Source organism: Mastomys coucha, unplaced genomic scaffold (assembly GCF_008632895.1).
Source record: "Mastomys coucha isolate ucsf_1 unplaced genomic scaffold, UCSF_Mcou_1 pScaffold13, whole genome shotgun sequence".
Classification (NCBI taxonomy): Eukaryota; Metazoa; Chordata; class Mammalia; order Rodentia; family Muridae; genus Mastomys; species Mastomys coucha.
In genome coordinates this window covers 20,447,442-20,469,086 of record NW_022196895.1, presented here as the reverse complement: position 1 = coordinate 20,469,086, position 21,645 = coordinate 20,447,442, and the positions used below count along the sequence as shown (strand labels likewise).

The window sequence follows — 21,645 nt, the reverse complement described above, 5'->3', positions numbered from 1 at the left end:
CAGAAATCCACCTACCTCTGCCTCTCAAGTGCTGGGATTAAAGGCATGTGCCACCACTGCCTGGCGGAAAAGTAAATCGTAGAAACAAAATTACATATTTGGTTATAGGATCAATTTTTTTTTCCTGTGAAAATAAACCAATGATCACTTATTTTAAGAACAGTAACTGATAAAATATCAATACTGATATTTCAGTGCTATGGTATACTAAAAACCCACTAAAGTAAACACTGTAAATTAAAGCATAGTAAAATGAATAAAATCCCAACAGTATGCTCAAATGCTTCTCTGACCCTCCTACCCTGAGAGTTGTCAACTCTAATTTAGGCAAGGAAGAAAGAGAAAGGACTGACTTCCTCACTCCCCAGTACATTTGCAAAAATACAGGGCAGTTTCCTTAAAAACCAGTTTCGTTTCAATCTCACGAAACTGTAGTCCAAAGTTGAGAAATAAAAAAGTGACAGATAAGGAGCATGCCACAAAGAATTTTCTGGCTGCTGTGTCAGCAAGTGACCACATAGTTAGTTATTTTACTGTGTTCAGGAAACACTTCTCAGAAGCAGTGTATGAGGAGATGAGGGAAGAAAGGAGCCAGGCACAGGAAGTTTCTGTGACAGCCTTTGAGATAGGTAACCCAGCTCTCAGCTCAAATATCCACTCCTGCTGCCCAAATATCTCATGTTTTCTTTTCTCAATTGTTTATCCAATGTATTCACCGGAGCCTACACTGCTGAAAGACAAGGTCTAATATGTAATATACTATCTATAATTTAGTATAACTAATAAAACAAAATTGAGTATCATCTAGCTGCTTCAACTTATTTCTATATCAGTAGTAACAATTAGTTTCACCTAAGTTTAAAGTTATTTAGCAGAAGAAAAAACTAATTGCTGCTAAAATTAACTTAAAAAAAAAAACAGGAAAACCTGTATTAACAAGGATGTATACAGCAGGTATTCAACAGCATATATGCTAGCAGGCTACTCTTCCATGTGTCCTACAGACAACAGGGTATACGTCTATATACACAAATACATACACCATCCTCAACTGTCAAATCAGAGGGTCCATCACCACTGCTACAAATAAAAAGGCCTATTGCTTGTCTTCATTCTGTGAATCTCAGTGAACTAAACAGACAGCTCTCAAATGACTACACAGGGTCAAACTTACAAGGAAATAAAAAACAAATCAGCACGTTCATCAGTGGGACAGGCAGTAACTATGGGAAATTTTGTTTGTTTATTAAGATGTTAGATACTGCTCATCAAAGTCTTTCTCTACTACTGGACTACACCTCAAACCCCGATGACAAAAGCAAACATCAAAAAAACTTGTTAGCGAATCTTAAAATAAATGTCTCTGGAATGACTTATTTCACCTATTTGTCATTATTTCTACAGTATGTGTATACTGTAGAAAACCAATAGTAAGCACAGAGCTCCCCAGCAAACTGACTGGCTAGTATGGGCTCAATTAAGAGATACCACCTCACCGGAGATGTCAAACTCCATATTCTCAAGAACATATATGCACTAAAATACATGCAAATAGTCACACTCAAGTGCAAGCACACCACACATACGCAAATAATTATCCTCTCAGCATCCCTACAGACTTAAAGGTGGCAAAACAAAGATGTATTTTAATGTTTAATGTTAATTACATTAAAAATAATGTAATAATTATTAACATCTAATTGTATATAATACTACACATCCTCTCCTATAAAAGGAGTTTTCTGTACTAAATGAATTCTAAAATCTTTCAGGACAGACTTTATGGACTCATAAAACATATAGTCACACAGGGCTCCACGTTAGGAGTTTTGCTTTTGGTTTAACAATCTGTTGTTATTGTCTTGAAGTTTTTTATGTCTGTGTCTTGAAGCATTTTTTTTTTAAAAAGGACTCATTTTTCATGTCATTCTGAACTCACAAATGATATAGTTAGTCCTATTGATTGGCATTCGAATACTATGATTACAAAAATGTATCCCTACAAGGTTCCAGGCACAATGACAATTTAAAAGAACAATAAAATGTAAGTGATCTGATTTCCATTAGTTTCAGAATAATGGCTTTCAAGAACACGATTACATTCTTTCCCTTCATAGATCAACAAATTAATCTTTCCCTCTCACACTAACCAACTCAGTATACCAGTCCTTTTTTGGAACAACTTTCAGACTGTCATCTGTGCAAAAATACACCTTTCCTCCCCCTCACCTCAAAAGATCTGTGATTAAATTATAAATATTTTAAAAACTCAAGGTAAAACTCAAAAAAAAAAAAAAGACTTCTGAGCTTAGAGGCTGGGGCAGGAAGATCACAAGTTCAAGGTCAGTCTATACCACAAAGCAAGACCCTTACTCATTTTTTCCTTCTGGCTTCTCTAGCAAAACAAACCCTCTAGTACTCTTGAGTATGTACACTCAATCTTTCTTTCTGCTCACAGACATTGAACAACCCTGAACACAAGGTACTGCATAGCTGGCCATGACACTTTTCCATTTACTCTATTCTCTTGCCCAGGGCATTGCATTTCAGCCACACTGATCTTCCAGCTCCATTGACATGCATGCATATCCTGTCCTGCTCTATACAACCTTTACACATACTATTCCTCTCATTGCGAATCCTCGTCCTACTTCCTACTCTTTATATTACAATGTGCTGACTTCTGGGTCTCCACTGAGATGCCATTTCTCTATTTACTTGTTTGTAATTTTGTATGCTTCGTTGAATTATATGACCAACAAAGACAGAAAACATCTGTTTTGTTCACTCTGTATTCTAGCACTTGGCCCACAGAAGAAAATAAAAATGTATTCAATCTTTTCATTCTCATGGGCCTCAACTAGATATAAGCCTTAGCCCTCTCAACCTCTCCCTACTTTTATCTCTAGGCTAAAGATTTTAACTTAAAACTCCAGACTTGAACTCTCCCAATAAGGTTCAATCCTTCCCACAACACCTACAATTAGGTCCACCTGGAGTCCTCTGGCACTCATAATTGGGTATGTCTCACGACATTCCCTGACTGACGAGGTGGTAATTCATTAACACTGTTTACATGGCACTTTCTGGGTTCGATTCTCATCACTGAAGGAAAAAATGAACATCTGAACACACTAACAGCTCTAACTGTAATGCTCTTATTTTGTTCCCATGTTGTGGATGATTATTCCTTCAGAGGTCAGGTGATAAAATGTTCTTTGACCCACCAATAATGCCTGATTCCTTCTCTAGAAATGCTCCTGAATGTTCCTGCACATGGCACCTCACATCTTACATATGTTCTTTTGAAATAATGATTACATATTTATCTCTATGTATTTTCAAAATGAATTCCAACCATATCATTCATGTCTTCATCACTCTCTTCAGTGGTTCCTTTATACACCCATAGTCTTCTACTTGGTATTTCAAAGGCCCTCTCAAACCCAATGCAGCCGCACATACCTGTCAGCCCAGCACTTGAGAGTTGGAGACAGAAAGCCCAGGAGTTCAAGGTCATACATCTTTATAGCAAAATTGGCCAGCCTGGGCTTCATGAGTCCCTGTCTCAAACCTCTTCAAATCCCTCTTAATCTTGCCTAAACTACCTTAGCAAAGCAATCTAGTTTGATAGTCAAATCTAGAAACTCAGGAGCAAGACTCACATGTTAAAAGATTAAAAAGGGACTGGAGATCTGGCTTAGTGATTAAGAGCACTGGCTACTCTAGAGGTCAGGAGTTCAATTCCCAGCACCCACTTGGTGGCTCATAAGCACCTGTAACTCCAGTACCAGGGGCTCCAACAACCCCTTCTAGCCTTAGTGATGTGCAAATGATATACAGATATATGTGCACACAAAATATCCAAACACAAAGCTTTTTTTAAAAAGGACAAAAAGATGAGACCACGGGTCTACCACTTAACCTATCCATGTCCTTTAATCTTATAAAGACCAGACAAGTTAATGAACATAGATCTAACACTTAGAACAATGCGTGTGTGGCACACAGCCCATATTATCTACAGTGGTTTCCTGCCACATTTTCAATTATCAATAACCTACATTCCATTCAATCTATTGAAACTAATTGACCGTTGCACCGATTCTTCTTCAGCCTTCCCCTTCTAAGGTCCGTTTACCACAATGTGAAAAATCAGCTGATAAGCTGCTAGTTCTGGAACCCTTTGCACTTTCAGTCAGAAGCTTTTCTTTCCAACAGTGTTTATACATCTCGTGTTCTGAAATGTCCCCAAGTGTACTTCTCAAAGAACTCCTAGCCCTGTTCAAAGATTCTCCCTCTACAACTGGTCCACTCTTCCCTCCACTTTCTCAGTCCTAAGTTGCAGATCAAAGACCATCTTGCCACCATCTCTATCCCCAGTGGCAACGCTGTTTTAGTTTCTTATGCTTCTCAGTACAGATGACTACTCTCCCTACCACGGCCTAATTTCAAACTGTATTCTTCTGCATGAAAACATTTAAAATAATTAACATTAGTTCTCCCCTCTAGTAGGAACAGAATATAGCCCAATGTCCCAAGCAGCTGGACCTCACTATTATGAGCACTGCCTTTTACCTTCTTAGAGAATCCGCTACACACAGGAATACTGCCGACTCACGAATTCCTAGCGATGGTAAAACAAGAGCTTTTTACTATTTCCAAAAATTGCCCAGAGTAGTGGCATAAATCTTTAATTTGGCACTTGTGAGATAGAGGCAGGCAGATCTCTATGAGTTCAAGGCCAGCCTGGTCTACATAGTGAGTTCTATAACAGCTAGAGCTACATAGTGAGACAATGTCTTGAAAAAAACAAATAAAATTCCCTGTCTTGAAAAAAACAAACAAAATTCCCCTGAAATGTTTACTCACTATTTAACTTGGACAAAAAAAATTATCAAGTGTGTGTGTGTGTGTGTGTGTGTGTGTGTGTGCATATAATCCCAAAATAATAAAACATATAATTCCAAAATCAATCTAGTAACTCAAGTGTTAATGCGGCTCCACCAATCAGTACAAACCATTCCTTTTTATAAATGAAAGGGAGTTGGGGGAAAAGATGGTGACATCTAAAAACACAAAAATCTAGCAAGATCTGGGCCATCTACCCTAAAGGACAGTCCTCAAATCATTTCCCGGATCCCCAGGAAGGTTTTTATCCAGTGTCTGATAGTGCTTGGACTCCACGACAGACTTCGGGGAAGGTCTGTTTCAGATGTCGTTTTCAGAAGGTTTCCATCTAGTACCATGGAATGGGGATACTAGCTGATGATAGAGGAAGCATGTGGCAGAGGCTCTTCAGCATAGCAGGCTTCCCAGAAGCACAAAGATATACTTTCCAAAAGCCCTCTTCTACTGATCTGCTTCTACCAGCTTTAAGAAAAAGCTTTATCTACAGCCTTCAAAATTGCACATACTGAGAGCCCAGCACTCAAAGTATAACCTTGTGGAGGACACTTCAGACTCCAGCCATAACTATGCCTAGAGACCTTTATAGACCCCAGAACAGTTGTGTCCTCAGGGAGCAAAAATAACAATGATTATAAAAGATCTTATAAAAACATAATGATTGCATTTGTTTGTTTGTTTGCTTGTTGGGGGAAGGGTATGTACCATGGTATATGTATACAGGTTGGATGACAAACTGTGGTAGTGAGTTCTCTCCTTGCACCCTGGCAAGGGATCAAACTTAGGCCATCAAGAATGCAGGCAAGTGCCTTAACCCTTTAAGCCTTCTCCCTAAGCCAATTATTTTGTAATTTCTAAGAACTTATGGGAATTCCGAAAAATCAAAGAAAAAACAGATCACTTTAAATCAGAGCTGTCTTCACACTCATTATTGTTGTTCTATCTTAAAATATTAAACATTTTGTAGGCACAAAAATATAAGGAAAACATCAGAAGAAAAGTTAAAACTGAATGGCTAATCACTGATTTAACGTTTTAAATATAGGCACCTACCTCCAAACCTAATGAACTGGTTTCAATGTGATGTGATATATACATATATATATATATATGGTTCTTAGAAGAACCAGCTCCTGAAAGATGTCCTCTGACCTCCACATGTGCACTGTAGCATGTTTGCAAACACACATACACAAAACAAAAATTTTAAATTTTTTAATTAAATTTTGTTTTCAAAAGAAGTATCTAACATCAGGCAAAGTCCCTAGACAACAACCTGATATCTAGTCCATTAGGAGACTCAAAAGTAAAAACACTCAAAAACAGACACAAAAATCAAACATTGCTTAAGATAATTATATATGGCAGCTCTCTTTTACTTGCAATTTATATTTTACATGTACTAAAAAAAATTACTTCATGGGAAGTGGAAATGTCAAATACTGGTTCTTCAGGGATATTTGCTTCTGAAAGTAATGTAGATATATAAAAATAAGGATATTACACATAAACATGAGAAGACAGGTGGTGTCGTTTGCTCATCTGGTAGGATTGGGAAAGGAGGAGGCAGACAAGCCATGAACTTCAGTAAGAATAGAACAACATAACTGAGATTTCTGTGTGTTTTTTGTTTTGTTTTATTTTCACTTCATGTATCCCAGATCTGAAGTAGATGATACCAACAACTGGAAATGCAAACAGGTATAAATAAAGCCCCAACAGAAATCTGCTTGCGTTATCCAGAAGATTAGAAAGAGACATCCTAGCGACTTGGTGATTTTAAGAAATTAATGAAACACTTCTAAGCATGAGAAGTGAGAAGGCTAGACTTTACACACTCACAAGCTATAATAAGACCGTAAGTCCTCCACACCAGGGCAGCATTCAAGAAGTCAAAGTAAGCAGCTATGAAAAAAAAAATCCTGACAAAAACAACTGAAGAGAGAGAGGGTCTTGTAGTTCCAGTCTAGTGTGGTGGGAAGCACATGGCATGGCAACAGGCAGGGAAGGCATGGTTGTAAGAAGCAGACAGGCTGGCTGGTCACATTGCACCCAAACTCAAGATGCAGAATATGAACAGGAAGTAGAGCTGTGACGCTCCGGAGGGGGAATATGCACTGCACTCCACTCCAAAAGCATCTTGGTTTTCGCTTGTTTTAAAAAGCATGTTTCATTTTTTTAATTATGTTGAATAATATTTCATATTTTTTTGCCTCTTTTAAGGCATGCCTCACTTTCTGCTTGTTTTTAAAGACATGTTGCCTTTTGCTCGTCTTGAAATATATATATATATATATATTGCAGTCTGATGCTAAAGGTCAGCCTGCTGTGGGCCGCCATTGGCATCCACACATTTTCAATTTTTATGCCATGATAAAATGGCGTGTCACTCCACTTACTAATACATTTATTCTTAACCCCACTTTGATCTGGGGAAGGGGCTCCGTTTGTGTTGGAACACAATGGCTGCCTAATACATTAATTTGTCAAGTAGAAACAGACACAAAATCTTTTCATAAACATGTTTTTATTGCCAAGAATATTGGCTGAACATTTTTACTGGCTAGCAAAGTTTACTTGGCTAAAATAGCCCCCACCTTTTTCTAAGAGTCAACAGCAGCTTCCCTCTACACCTAGAGGCCAAGCCTTGGGCCTAAACGTTGCTTATTTGCAACTAAAGTGCCTGAGACATCTTCAAGTTAATGTTACTTTTAAACTTTTAAGTTTTTATCTCAAGCAAACTCATTCCCAGAGTACAAAGACAATCAAAATTCGCTCACTCTCGGAGTCCTCTTTATCTAAAAAGCAAGTTCAGTCCCAGAGCGCCCAGACACTTTAGCCCAATCTCAGAGCTTCTAACATAAAAATTACTTATTTACAACTAAATTGAAGACCTATTGAAGGCAAAGCTATTGCGAAGGCTTCTAGCTTGGGAGCTACTATTTCACAACTCAATTAGGTGTCTACGCCCAGCTGCCCATCAGCACACCAGCCCAGCTTCATGAGAACTTCAGAGAAGGCGGACTCCAGAGAAACTATGACAACTCCTGGACTTGCAGGTGATAAAGACGTCTTGGCATTGGTTTTATGGGAATTAGGTGCTTTGTAGAAAAAGCACGTTCAGCGAGCTAGATCTCTGGCAGTCTCCACCTAAGACAGAGACACGTGCCGAGTGGCTGTGTGTTTTTGTTTAAAAAAAAACACATAATACGGAAGTCCCACCTCCAGAGAAGTTGCTGATTGGGCCAAGATGCTGACGAACTTGGGGGAGGGGTTTTTGCCTTACCTATTCTACCTGGTTTTGCTTGTAACAACTTGTATTGAATGAAAGATGGCTGATTGATAAACATCTGTATTGGCTAATTTTTATGAATCACTCCTCCTGGTTCTGGTTCCACAAAGTGGCATTCCAGGTCCTTGACCCCATTCCAGAAAACCCATTCATACTTGTGGCTCCTGAACGGCTACATAGAGCTACACTATAAAGTCTCAACACCCCCAGTGACCCGCTTCCTCCATTGAGACCATACCTCCTAAAACTTCCATTACTTTCCAAGTATCACTAGCTACAAACCAAAAGTTCAAACATATGAACCTATGGGGTACATTTCACATTCTAACCACAACAGGAGCCAAAGCTTTCATCCACACCAGCTACAAGCTGGTGGACAAGGCACCATGCCTTCTATACCACCTCACCCACCCAAGTTCAGAATAAGCTCTCTTGGATCAAGAGGTCCAATGGTGTACTCCCTTCATTTCCACCACTGAAGTGATGCCCCTCCAAACTCCAATGAAAACAGAAGGCTTAAAAAACTAAAAATAAAAAATAAAATAAATTTTAGAGAAACATGGAAATATCCAGGTTTTAAACACACACACACACACAACACACACACACACACACACACCCAAAAAGATGGAGATTTCAACTGAAATAACACTAATAGATGTTAAAATTATCGATTTCACAATAGCCTTGACAGAAACACTTCAACAATTGTAAGAACTCTCTAAGCAAGTTAAAAATGAAAAAGCCTAAGTAAGTAGCAGATAAAGACCCAAACAGAAATTTTAAAAGCTAAAAATTAAAAAAAAAAAAAGCTAAGTGGGCAGATTCAACAGCAAAATAAAAGGACAGAGGAAGTACACAGAAAGCCTTAGTAGCAAAAAGTATCCAACCAGAACAAAGACTGAAGAACAACTCAAAAATCACAAACAGGATTCAACTCTAACAAAAAAGCTATTGCTTAAGTTGTCTGTCTTACAAGTAAGGGGAACAGAAAAACATACAGCTAAAAAAGTACTCAAAAATTAATGGTGAAAACTTCCTACATTTGGCAAAAGACATAAACCTAAAGATTGAGAATGCCGAGTGAACATCATACAGCGTAAACCCAAAGAAATCCACACCAAAGAGACCACAAGCATCAGAGTATAAAAGCAAAAGAAATAGTTCTAAAAATAATGAGAGAAAGTCATAGCTAAGAAGGAAAAGTGATGTTAATAAGAGCAAAGTTCTTACCTGAAACCACAAGAACTAAAAGGAAACAAGTGTTTTTCAAAGACTGGAAGAAAAAGTTATTAGTATAAAAAACCTCTACCTATTGAAAGCTTAAAAGGAACTGTTATCTTCATACAAAAAAAGAAAAGAAAAAAAAAAAAGAATACTTCACAGACCTACATTAAAACAATGACAAAAACTCTTAGCCAGCACTAGGCAAGAGGATGATCAAGGTGAGCTTGCCTTCACAGTGAGTCCGAGGCAGCCCACCTGAGCTACTGGCTCACACTCAGTCTCCTTGCTCCTATCCTATCCCACCCTGACCCCAGTTTTGTTTTGTTGTTTTTTTAAAAAAAGGAAAAAAGTAAAGAATTATACCCCAAAACAGTATAGATCAAGGTAAAAAAAGTTTAAATGTTCAAGTAATCCATAAATCTGAAAAAGAAAAATCAGGAAGCAAAAGTCAAGTGCTAAGTATATGCCCTAATAGAGTAATAATTATATTACATATAAATGGCTTAAATACATCAATGAAAATGGAACCTGGCTGAATAGATTTTAAAACATGATGTAACTATATGCTATTTACAGGAAGCCTACTTGAAATATTTAACCAGTGCAGGCAAGTTAAAAGCAAAAATATAAAAGATATATCCTATAAATAAAGCATAAGAGTTATAGTAATATGTAACAAATATGCAAAAACAAAAAACAAAAAAACAGAAAAGCATATCTATCAAGAAGCCACAACACCTAAATTTGCTTATATGTGTATGTGATGTGTGTGTGTGTGCATTAAACAAACTTGATTCTATTCAAACAACTGCGGTGCGTAACTCAGTGGTAAAATGCTTACTTAAGCAAGTGCAAAACCTGGATTCAACTTTCAAGAAAAAAAAAAGAAGGAAGGGAGGAAATTAATTCAACAATTCCTTCAATTAACAGGATCTAAATAGGAACTAATCATACTTGACCCAACTATAGCAGAATCCATGGAATTTCAGGATAGTTTATACTCTCAATCATTGAATCATAAAACAAACTTCAACAAATATAAGAGAATTTAAGGACTGGAGAGATGGCTCAGCAGTTAAAAGCACTGACTACTCTTCCAAAGGTCCTGAGTTCAAATCCCAGAAACCACATGGTGGCTCACAACCATCTGTAAGGAGATCTGATGGCCTCTTCTGGTGTGTCTGAAGATAGCTACAGTGTACTTACATATAATAAATAAATAAATCTTTAAAAAAAAAAAGAGAGAGAGAGAGAGAATTTAAATCAGAGTAAGTGTTCCAACAACAATGGAATTAAACTATAAATCCCAAACCAGGATTAAAAAAAACAAAAAACAAACCCTCTAACCCTGTAACAAAGTACACTTTAAAATAACTCATGAGTCAAAGTGAAAGTCTCTCAAAAGAAATAAAAATATACACTGAACTGAAAGAACATAAAGATACAACACTGGTGGTTTAACTAAAAATGGATTCCGTAGATTCATATATTTGGATCTTAGCCTCCAAGGAGTGGCACTATTTTAAAGGATTAAAAAGATTAGGAGGTGTGGCCTTGTTGGAGGAAGTGCATCACTGGGGCTCTGATGTTTCAAAAGCCCATGCCAAGCCTAAAGTCTCATTCTCTGCCTACAGATTCGGATGTAATTCTCAGCTACTGCTCCAGTGTCTGTCTATAGTCAGTTTCCACACTGCCTGCCATGATGATAATGAACTAAACCTCGGAAAGTGTAAAGCAAGCTCCCAATTAAATTTATTTTTTCTATAAAGTCCCCTTGGTCATAGTATCTCTTCACAGCAACAGAACAGTAATTAAGACAAACATATTAAAAACAATAAGACAAGCCGGGTGGTGGTGGCAAACACCTTTAATCCCAGCACTTGGGAGGCAGAGGCAGGTAGATTTCTGAGTTCGAGGCCAGTCTGGTCTACAGAGTGAGTTCCAGGACAGACAAGGCCATACAGAGAAACTCTGTCTCGAAAAAGAAAAACAAAACAAATCAAACCAAAACAAAGAAACAAAAAACAAAAAACAAAAAAACAGTAAGACAAGCTGGGCACACATCTTTAATCCCAGCACTTGGGAGGCAGAGGCAGATGGATTTCTAAATTCAAGGCCAGCCTGGTCTACAGAGTGAGTTCCAGGACAGCCAGGGCTACACAGAGAAACCCTGACTCGAAAAACCAAAAAAAAAAAAAAAAAAAAAAAAAAAAAAAAAAAAAAAAAGACAGGGGCTGGAGAGATGGCTCAGCAGTTAAGAGCACTAACTGCTCTTCCAGAGGCCCTGAGTTCAATTCCCAGCAACCACCTTAAAACCATCTGTAATGGAACCCAATGCCTCTTCTGGTATGTCTGAAGATAACTACAGTGTACTCATGGACATAAAATAAATGTTAAAAAAAAAACAAAAACAAACAAAAAAGACAAGTTGTGCATGGTGATACATGCCTATAATCCAAAGACTTAGGTGGAGGCAAAAGGACCAGAAGTTTAAGGCTGTCCTTCATTACCAGAAGCCAGGCTGGGCTTCCTAAGATCTGTCTCACACCACCACCTACTTCCCACCTCCACAAAGAAAAGAACTGCACTCCAGTAAACCCCAAGCCTACACAAAAAGAACTCAATCGATTCTTGTGGACTTTTTGTCTCAGATTGCTTTGTTTGGGCATTTTTTATCTTATTGGTCATTTGCTTATATATTATGGTTTCTAATTTTGTAGTTTTATGAGTTTGTTTGTATTTCTTATACTTTTTTCCTGCCTTTTATTAATTTGTGTGTGTTGTTGTCTTGCTTTTTTGCCTGTTTGGTTTAAGAGATGAATGAGTGGACAGGTGAGAAGATCTGGGAAGGGAAACTGTTACCAGAATTTGTTTGTTTTTTGTTTTTCTTCAAGACAGAGTTTCTCTGTGTAGCTCTAGTTGTCCTAGAACTCACTCCGTAGACCAGGCTGGCCTCAAACTCAGAGATCTACCTGCCTCTGCCTCCCAAGTACTGGGATTAAAGGCGTGTACCAACACCATCCAGCTGAAAAGAAATTATTTTCAATAAAAATAAATAAACTAAAGGTTAAAAAAATTATATTAACATGGCTAAGGAAAGTTTATTCAGGGATGAAAACTGATCAATATTATTTTTTTAAAAAGTAAATCAATCAATCAATCAAAAGACTCCATCCCATATCAAAAAGGCTCTGAAATATAGCTCAGTGACTGGGAGTAACTAGCATGGGTAAGAATTCCAAGAGTTTCCAAGAGGAAAGGTGAGGAGAGGAGAAAAGAAAAGGGGAGAGGAAAGTAAAAAAAAGGATATGAAAGAGGGAAAGGAAAAGGAAGGGAAGGCCATGTAATAACCGATGCATACAACTGTTGGCCAAATGAAGCATTCCTCATCAAAACTCTCAGAAACAGAACGGAGGAAAGGAAAGGTCCTCAGCTTGAAAACTCTCCTATGGAAGCAGGTAGGTAGCATTGCACACAAAAGAGAAAGCAGCCACACTTGTAAAAACGTCTTTTCTCACCATTCCTCTGCAACATAGCAACACAAACATAAATCAATGCAAGAGACATTAAAAACCCGCACTTACCATTGCTAAAGTACACGTATATTTACATAAATCCAACCAAAACACCTAACAAATTTCAAAACATAGATGCAGTAACAGTACTTGGCAAACTTCACAATGCTGACGAGACAAAGATCTTAATAAACACACATACTGTGACTGCAGTAAAGGTAACAATTTGTTCCAAACTGACTGGAGTCTATCAAAATCTATCAAAATTCCAGCGAGATGTTTTTATAAATAAATATTATTCTATAATTTATATGAAAAAGCAAAGAAATACGAGTAACTATTATTTTGAAAATGATTATACTGGTGGGGGGGTCAGTTTCAGTAACCAAACTGTGTGGTAATTTGTGCAGACACACAAATTAATGGAACAAACACTTCAAAAAATATATATATACACACACACACACATATATATATGTGCTTTTGACAGCACACAAAAGCAGTTCAGTAGAAGAAAGGCAATCTTTTCAACAAATGGTACTGCAGCAATTGAATACCCATAGGTGGTAAATGAGCCATGACCTAAGTCTCATGCTTTACCCAAAAAGTAACTCCAAATGGAAAGCACGGAAAGCATTTCCCTTTCCAGAAAGATACACAAAAGAGTTCTTCAGGATCTAGATCTCTGCAAAGAGTTCTTGGGCTTAACACCAAAAATATGATCCACAAAGAGAGAAGCCAGATTTCAACAAAATTAAAAACTTTTGCTTCACAAAAACCTGATGAATGGAATGAAAATACAACCTACAGATAAATCACACCTTCTAACAAGACTAGTATCTAGAATAGATAAAGCACTCTCAAAGCACAGTTGTTAAAAAAATACAATCCAGCCGGGCAGTGGTGGCACACGTCCTTAATCCCAGCACTTGGGAGGCAGAGGCAGGTGGATTTCTGAGTTCGAGGCCACCCTGGTCTACAGAGTGAGTTCCAGGACAGCCAGGGCTATACAGAGAAACCCTGTCTCAAAAAAACAAAAAAAAAAAAAAAAAAAAAAAAAAAAAAAGAAAGAAAGAAAGAAAAGAAAAGAAAAACAAAAACAAAAAAGAAAAAATACAATCCAGTTTGAAAGCAAGCAAAAATCATTTCCTTAAAGAAAATGTATAGATTACAAGATGCTGAAGGGACGTAGCTCAGTGGTAGATTTCTTGCTTGACACAAGTGAGGCACTGGGTTTTATCCCAATGACCATCTAAAAACAAACAAAATGCTCAACATCGTTAGCCATTAGGGAAAAGCACATTAGAACAACAGTGAGCTATTTCATACCTATCAGAATGGGTAGTTCAAAAAAACAGTGATAACATATAACGTGGTAAGGAGGCAGAAAAACTGATCATTTGTGCTTCACTGTAATAAATGCAAAATGTTACAGTCATCTTAGAACACAGCTGCCACACAATACAACCAATCCAATAACTGCACAGCACAGACTTACGTTCAGAGAAGAACCTGCATGAGAAGCCAAACATGGGATAGGCCTATAATCCCAGAACCTGGGAGGTAGAGGCAGTAGGATCAGGAGGTCCAGGCCAGCCAGAGCTAAACAGCACCCCCACACAACAGCCTAATCTACCTAAGACCTTGTTTCAGAGAAACAAAAGAGAGCAGAACACAAGAACCTGAACATGAAAGGTTATTAGCTTTCACTTGCAATATCAAAAACTGGAAGTAGCCTTATGCCCAAAACTTTTAATGGTTAAAAGAATCATAAAAATACACCACATTTGGTACACTTTTCTAGAGTTCCAAATGTGAACCCTTCTGATCACTATTAGCTCTTTATCAATCATCGATACTGGACTAAAAGTTCATTCATACTATGAAATGTTATTCAATAATAAAATGAAACTATTATTGATACAGTCAACAACTTAAGTAAATATCATGCTTAGTGGAAACAGTCAATTTACAGGTACTTACTATAGCAAGCAATTCCACTTATAAAATTTTCTTGAGAAGAAAAAATAATGGAAACAGAGAACAGGTAAGATTCCAGAGTTTATGAAGAGTAGGGGAAGGAGAAAAGGATGATTTAAAAGCAATATAAAGGACTGAAGGTGATTCAGCTTTTAAGAGATTTGCTGCCCTTGTAGAGAACCTGGTTTGGTTCCCTGCACCCCCAAGAAGGCTCACACCATCTATTACTCCAGTTAGAGGAAATCTGATACCTTCTTCTGGTCTCTGCAAGCAATGCATACACATGCAGTAGCACACATACAGGCAAACATTCATACACATAAAATAAAAATAAGCCTTTTTAAAAAACAGCAACATAAGGAAATCTTTTGAAGTGGAAATTCTCTGAAATGTCACCATACCAGAGTGCATCACAGTTTAAACACTGTGCTATAATTTACAAGAGAACACCAATGGGAGTAACTGGAGAAAGGATACCAGGGGTCTTCTGAATTTCATCTTAATTTACATGTGGACCTACAGTAATCACATAATAAAAGTTAAATTTACCTAGGCAGTAGTGGAGCATGCCTTTAAACCCAACATTCAGGAAGATGAGGCAAAACTTCTGTGAGGCCAGACTGAGTTTTAGGACAGCCAGGGCTACAAAGAGAAAACCTATCTTAAAAAACAAACAAATAACAACAACAACAAAAAGTTTAATTTAAGGGGCTGGAGAGATGGCATTGCAATTAACAACACTGGCTGCTTCTCCAGAGGACCTACATTTGTTTCTTAGCATCCACATGACAGCTCATGACTATTTGTAACTCCAGGCCCAGGGGATCCATGCCTTCTGCCCTCTGTGGGCCCAGGCACCCAAGGAGAGTAAAGACTTAGATGAAGGCAAAATACCCATACAGATAAAATAATAAACTAAAATTTAAAATTTAAAAGAAAGTTTAATCTAAAAGGGGGGAAGGGTACACTTTACTCAGCTTTTTATCAATCCTTCCTCCAGGACATAAAGTACACACAGATAGAAATATCAAATGCTATGCCTACCCTCAAGCACCAAACACTTAAGTAGAGATAAGCACAGCATAGATCAACACTGAAGGACTTCAGGCTAGACAGGCGTGGGATCCAGTCTCTCAACAAGCAGCAGCACTTTAAAGGGGGTAATCTTGGAAAGAAATCATATATAAAGGTACAAAGCCAGAAACAAGCATGATACCTTTAGAAAAGGTTCATGTCATGGTGAGATAACAAACATGGGATAAGCCAGCCTGGAAGTAACTGGGGACGGTGCCCAGAAGCCTTCCCTACTAACCTAGGGACCAAAAGGAATGATTTCCCCTCCAGCTACTTATCCCTTACACCACCCAATCTCTCCACCATCCTCTCTCTACAGCACTCACTGCAAGCTATGGTCATTAAGTCTGAACTTACCTGTACTGTTTAATGCTGCCCTGTTCTCTACTTCGGGGTATGTCCTACATTAATCACCCAATAAACGTGAACTGAATAAATGAGAATGCAGTAAGTATCTACTCTTAGTCTAGTCTATACAGCTGTTGCATTCCTTTCTTCTATTTTACCCAAGTATGAGAAGTGTATGTAGAACATAAATGAGTGTAAAAACAATGACATTGTATCTGCTGTGGGTCGTAACCCTCTTTGGAATTGTTGAATGATCCAGGGGTTCATTTAGTCCCAGGGGTTCTGATACCTTCTGGTCTCCAAAGGCACTGTATGCACTAAGGGCACAGACATACATACAGACAAAACACCCACACACATAAATACAAACAAACAAATCTTTACACACACACACACACACACACACACACACGCAAGAGAGGTGCTAACATGATTGCAATGTAGATTTATTAATAGGACTTCATGCTACTCAAGTGATAGGCAGATGTTCTGCTGTATGATCTCTACACTTGGTGGGCTGAAGCAAGAGTATCATCACCAAGTTGGAAGTCAATGAGCTACACTGCAAAGGGGATACACAGTGAGACCTTGTATCAAACCCATGCCCCACCCCATAGCTACACTGCAAAGGGGGTACACAGTGAGACCTTGTATCAACCCCGTGCCCCACCCCATAATGAAGCCAGGCTTGTTGGCTCATGTTATAATTCCAGCCTTTGGAAGGGTGAGGTTTGAAGGTTTCTGTGAGCTGAGGCCAGCCTACACCAGAGAGAGAAACGCTGCCTCAACACAAAAACAAAAATAGAGAGTAAGAAGGGAAGGTCAGTAAGTCATGGGGCAAAACTCTACCAGGTAGCTAGGATTTCCAGAAGAAAAACTACAAATATATTCCTTATGCTCATTCATTTGCTCAAAACACATCTACAGAAAATCTACTACTTATCAAGGACTGTAAAGTCTATAAGAACACCTGACTAGTAAAGAAAGCTATGACAATCTCTGTCCTCACTAAGTTTGTTCTATCAAAGAAGTCAAACACTTAAGTCTTTACACAAATAAAGAGCATTTCCAAGGTTGTACAGTCTGCTGCTTAAAACAAATGGAGATGGAGAGATGATCTGGTGGTGAAGGACACTGACAGCTCTTCCACAGGACCCAAATCGACTGCCAGCACCCAACATGGCAGCTCACAACTATCTGTAACTCCAATTCTAAGAGATCTAAAGCCCTCTTCTGGCACCAACAGGATGCAGAGACAAATGTGCGGGCAAAATACCCATGCACACTTAAAAAATAATAATAAAATAAAACATGTACTAAACAAGTCGCGGAACATTCCCTAAACCAAGTTATCATTGACTTTTTAATAAAGGCTTCTCAGATTTCAAACCACGCACAACCTGGAATTAAGATTAAACACACGCTAATTCAGTTGATGTGGATAGGTGACTGAAATATTTCTTTGAAACTCCCCAGATAATGAAGATATTTCTAGTCCATGGGCTACATTTGAAAGAAATAACAAGGCTCTGGTGTACCATGGAAAGATCTTCAAGCTATCTTGTAAAATACAAGTTCCCTAAAGGCAAGTACACTCTGTCTCTTTTATTCACCACAGTATTCCCAAGACTTAACACTGAACAGACAGTATTCAATAAACATTTGCCAGATAAGTAAATGGTCAAGACGAGCACTATTCAACTCTAACACATTTGGTTCTTGAATGTTTGATATGTGGCTACTGAGTGAAGAGCTGAACTTCTTAAAATTTAATTTTAAACAATCACATATGGTTAATGGCTACCACGCTGGACAACGCAGGTCTAGACACACATCTGGAGCACTTAGACAACCAAAGTCTAGCTCTGAATCTCAACTCTGCAGCTTAGGTGCGACCTGAAAACTTTGTTAACTTATTTGGGGGAGGGAGGGAGACGACTCATCTTCATCTATGAAAATTAGGACAAGCTCTCCTACTTTCTAGTGTTCTCGAAACGATCATAAAGAAACATACTTCTTACTATTAAACACAAGTGAGGTGTAGGTGACATAACCTGTCCTCCAGAAACAATTCAAGAGCACAACGACTGACTGTTCTGCCTTTTGCCCACTAGTACCAGAAATGCCAAGCGAGTTTGATTCAGTGGCTCTGAAATGAGGCCAAGGTCATAAATTTGGTGGGAGGCCTGAGGGGGGTCTCCTCTGCAAGGCTGACTAAGTAAGAGGCAGTGACGGTGCAAATCATCCCGATTTCTGGTCAGCCTCTCTGAGCATTGTGCAGTCTATGCTCCTCCATTCATTGCCACCGCCTGAAGCCCGCTACTTCCCAGGTACAGACCTCGGCCCCGGCCTGTGCGCCCTCCCCCGCCGCTCCAGACCAACTGGGGTCAGCCCGGTACCGCGGCGGCGAGTCCCACTCGGCCGAAACCAGGAGCCATGTTTAGCTGTACCTCTGTCAATAAAACAAACTTCCGTCTTCGGAAGAAAGAAAAAAAAAAAGAAACGGTTTCTAACTCAATGTCAAACTAGGACGCCAACTCGCAGCTCTGCGCGGATGCCCGGCAGAGGGAGACCGCCGCGCGCCCGGCGGCCCGGGAGTCCCCGCCGCCGGACCCCGCGCCCCGGGCCGCGCGGCCACAAAGGGCCGAGGACGCGGGCGCGCCCGGGGCCTCCGCCTCGCCTCGCCCCGCTCCGCTCCGGCGTCACCGGCCGGCCCGCCGTGCACTCACCTCGGCCCCGCGCGGCGGCAGGCGCTCCTCAGGCCGGCGCGGGCGGTGGCGGCGCGCTCCCGCGGGCCGCAGCGCGGGCGCTCCTCTCGGGCCGCCGTCCGCCGCGCCGCCTCCTCGGCCTCTGCCGGCGGCGCCCCCGCGGGCAGGCGGGCCCGGCACGAGCTCCGCCTCCGCCGCGCCCGCCCCCCCCAGCCTCCGTGCCGGGCCTCGCGGGCTCGGCGCGCTAGTTCCCGCCGCGCCTCATGCAGCCGCGGTCGGCGCTCGCCCGGCGGCTCCCGGAGCGAGGCAGGCGCGCACGCAAGGCCGCCCCGGAGCAGTGCTCACGGGACGAGCTCGGCCGCGGCGGCCGGTGCGGCTGCGCGGGGGAGGCCGGGGCCGCGCTCACCGGATGCTCGACCCCTCCCCCGCGACGGGCGCCCCCTCGGCGGCCGCCGGCTGCGCCCCTCGCCCCCGCCGCGGTCGGTTCCGCCGTGCTTCCTACGCTTCCCGTCCCACCCGCCCCGAGGCGCGGGATCCGGGTGTCCGGGGCGGGAGAGGGTGCCCACCTGTGTGCGGACAAAGACGGCGGCAGCGAGGAGAGCCTTGGGGAGCCGGTCGCGGGCGGCTGAAAACGAAGGCGCCGTCGCCGCGCTCAGGCCCCGGGGCGCCGCACAAGGCCACGCCTGATGCGGAGCCACCTGTGGCGGGATGAGTGGTTCGGTCGAGGCCGGCGCCGGCGACTGGATGCACGGCCTAGGGTGGGCGGTGAGGGAAGGCCACCGGCCCGCACCGCCGGAAGAGGCCGCCGGACCTCGGGGACCAGAAAAAAAAAAAATGCCGCCAAACCCCCTCCCATGCCTTCCACCCCTTTCCCTGATGAAGTAGACCTCGCTGCTCATTCTCAGAATCAGCTTGGCCTCTCCGCTCTGCTCAAGACAGAAAGAAGCCTGGGGCTCAGTCATCACCCAGGTGCAGCCAGCCAGCCACCTTGGCCTTTTTTTCTCTAGCTCGGAGAGGCATGTATCTTACTGCTTGCCAACCACGAGCTGGAACTACAGGAAGAAGTCTCTCATAGGCGTTAATGACTCCATTTTAATCTTTTAGATCTATGTTGTCAGTAGATAGGGAATGGAACCTTGTGCAGGGCCTTGAGTTAGGGTCCGTCTACTCAGAAAATGGCATTTAAAATCACCTCTGCAGTTTCACTATCTTCTTTTACTTATCTACATGTTCTATTGGAAAGCAAATCCACAACAGTGCCTGCATGACCTAAGGTGCCATTTTAAAAATACTAATGTAATATTTTGAGACCAAGTCAGTTGGCCTGTTAATGGCCCACAAGGAAACGATATTTTGAAAAGAATAATGTATTCTTTTGCGGTCTTGAAAAGAATAATATATCTAAAAGGGAGGAAGTCTTCTAGCCTGGAAGGATAGATTTGCAAGCCTTGTAACTTTATGTGGGGTTTATATTCAGATTATGTTAAATCACTCCTCGAGCTCAGTAAAGGCTAATAATTCATTTATAAGTAAATGAAAGAATAACATTTTATAAGAAAATATTTAGATGAGTACTAGTGATGGTTAGCATCATTAGTCACTTAGGGAAATGCAAATTAAAACCACAGTAGAAAAACTATTCACACCCACTACAATGGCTGCAATTAAAAAAATACAAACCCAGACAAGAATGGTTGGTGAGGAGGTGGACAAATTACAACCTTCATGTATTATGGAACTATAAAACAGTGGAGCCACTCTGGAAGAGTTTGCTGGGTTCTTAGAAAGTTATACCCTGCAATCCCACATAGAGGTATTTCCCTTAGAAAATTGAAAAGTGGTCCTTCTAGCTTGTTCATAATATTCACTATGTCATTATTTATAAAAACCAAAACAGACAGTTGTTATCCAGATGTCCAAGAGTTTCAGAAAGGATCAACAAAATGTACATGAAAAGGAGCAAAGTATTCATAAAAAAGTCTTCCCTGAAGTACATCAAAGCAGTAAGCCAAAACTGGGCATAACCGCTCATTTCTGTAATATCAGCAGTAGGGTAGTCAGGGCAGGAAGATCAAGAGTTTAGATCAACCCAGTTACATAGCTAGTTTGAGATCAATGTGGGCCAAAGGAGACCCTGTGTCAAAGCAATACTAAGCTAAGCGAAAGGCACCAATGCAAAAGAGCACTTGATTTGACTAGAAAAATCACAGTTAGTGATTGGTGGTTGCTTAAGGCTTGGGATAGGACCCCATTGTGGGGACTGACCACAAACTATCCAGATCCTTTTGAAGTGTTAGAAATTTTCTAAGACAGAATGAGATAACTGTACACGTCTGTGAATGAACTCAAAAGGACTGAATGTGCTAGGGAGACAAGTGAATGTTCATCTGTCAAATTGCCTCAATAAAACAAATTTTCAAGATTTCTTGTATTCCTCTAAAAGCTTAAAATAACAATATTCTTTGTGTCTCTTTACCGAAATTGTTTGCTATTTTAAAAGTCCTGAGGTCAAAAATGAAAACTGTGCTGTTTGCATTGTGTAATGTAATAAAAGTTACTTTTCCTCCACGGACTGTCTAACCAAGCACATTTA

The 21,645-nt window shown here is 40.5% G+C and overlaps 1 protein-coding gene across 4 annotated transcripts in view; it reads right to left on the bottom strand.

The window, feature by feature from the left end:
* Window positions 1-19,778, bottom strand: part of Galnt1 (polypeptide N-acetylgalactosaminyltransferase 1) — an 81,781-nt gene extending 62,003 nt beyond the window's left edge. Inside the window, exon 1 of one of the 4 annotated variants that reach the window (XM_031365136.1) lies at window positions 19,619-19,778. The gene's annotated coding sequence lies outside the window, so the exon portion shown is untranslated. Of the gene's footprint in view, window positions 1-19,073; window positions 19,119-19,618 lie in introns of those variants that run through there. The other 3 variants (XM_031365140.1, XM_031365135.1, XM_031365139.1) reach the window with 3 other exon arrangements.
* Between the last annotated feature and the right edge of the window lie 1,867 nt (window positions 19,779-21,645).